This window comes from Sinocyclocheilus rhinocerous, unplaced genomic scaffold, assembly GCF_001515625.1.
Source record: "Sinocyclocheilus rhinocerous isolate Xijiao unplaced genomic scaffold, SAMN03320098_v1.1 scaffold72, whole genome shotgun sequence".
Lineage (NCBI taxonomy): Eukaryota > Metazoa > Chordata > Actinopteri > Cypriniformes > Cyprinidae > Sinocyclocheilus > Sinocyclocheilus rhinocerous.
Genome location: NW_015628351.1, coordinates 2,702,619 through 2,704,468, shown reverse-complemented (window position 1 = coordinate 2,704,468; position 1,850 = coordinate 2,702,619).

Genomic DNA, 1,850 nt, shown 5'->3' with positions numbered 1-1,850 from the left:
TATATAAAAGCTGTTACTAAGATTTAAACCGTATTTCAATTTATTATTTAAAAAAATATATATTTTAATGGATTTTTTTCTATATATGTTAGCAACTGGTAATATTTATAACGTTATCCACACACAAAAGTCACACAAAAGACACTGTGCACTGCGGCATTTAAATTAAAGAAATAATTATTTATTTCGAAATTTGAAATTAGTAGCATGCTTCTATTCATGGATACACAAGCCAAGTAGTTTGCCCTGAATTCACTTGGTTGATCAATGACACTATAAATTCATATTATGCCAACAGTGCCCCCTGGAGTTTGGGTGAAAAATGTGCTGTCTAGGCGCAGGGGGGTTGGAGGGGGTGAACTGATAGAGTAATGCATGTGGTCGTCTATCAAATAGTTCTCAAATCCCTTGAGTCACTTGCAATTTAATGTTTTCGAAGATTGCAAAGCTGATAGATCACACAAGGGGCTGGTGTGAAGAAGACAAATGGCCTCGTTTCTCAACACCGCCGCTCGTGACCTTTGACTCCCATGTGAGATCCTCCATTAGTACTTCAGCCCTCATACATGGATAATTGCACTCCCGGTGACTTTACCTAGTGTATCACTGCATTTCAGATATCATTTCAGATCCTGAATAGTGGAGCTGTTAGCATAGTTACAATTAAACATTTTAATTTTACTTTTAGTACATTCGGTCAAAAACATAAGAGCGAATAAAATGAATAAATAGGCTACAGATTGTAAATCACTGACACGGAAGTCATAAAACAGTATAGTACTGCACATTTGCTTGTACCTAAAAACACACAACTGAAGAGGAAAATCATAATGACTCGTTAAAAATAGAGCATGATTACACATTTCTGTGAAATTCCAAACGGCATACAACAGAGCTCTTAGCAAGAGCAAGAGGGAAAGACCACAGGAAAGAGAGACGGCGAGTTAGGGAAAGAGAGAGTGGGTGAGAGAGGGAGGAAATAGAGCAGAAGAATATGGAACTGACATAAAGGAATCTAGGATAATTCAGCCTCAAGATGAGTGAGGACTGCAAAACGGCAGACTAGAGAATCCAGGGGTCGTTTCCATGGAAACCTTTGCCTAGGGAGATTGGCGACCCTCCTGTCTACTAATGCTAGCAGAGCGCAGACTGTAGGTCACATATGGCACCAGCAACAACCCAATCAGGTCTAATCTGTCTTGACTTGTGGGTCATGAATTGAACCATGAAACAGTTTTTTACTCTGGCTCATATCACTGACTGTTATATATATGTATCACGTTTTTAATACAAGACCGTGAAGCACTGTTAAACCAATTGATTTTACTACAATCTTAAACTGCATGTGGGTGTGTTTTAATAAGAGAACAAATGGTCCTCATTTAAGCTCACTAAGATATACAAGAGAGCAGTGACATCATACAGTTGCACTCTATAATTACAGTCATAATACTGAAAAATAGCTTATTTTTGTCCTGAATGGTGACTAAAATGCTTCATTCGGCTTAATAACTTGAATTACTTACATTTCACTGGGCTTTATGGACATTTTCGTTTCATTTTTTCTTTTTCTTTTTTGTCACTTGGAAACATGCCTATAGTATTTTGTCTTTACTTCCACTCATCTGTGTAAGTGATTACTGGGTTATTTTGGAAAGTGACCATGTGTCTGTCAGGCTCCAGTGTCCAGTCATAACATGACAGGGATGGAGATGAGCCAGTTTACTACTAATTAAACACTCCCATAAAAACTAAAAAAAATAAATATATATATATATATATAAGCATATTTTTCTAAATAATTTAAATATATTTAAATATTTAAAATTTATATATTTAAAAATATTATA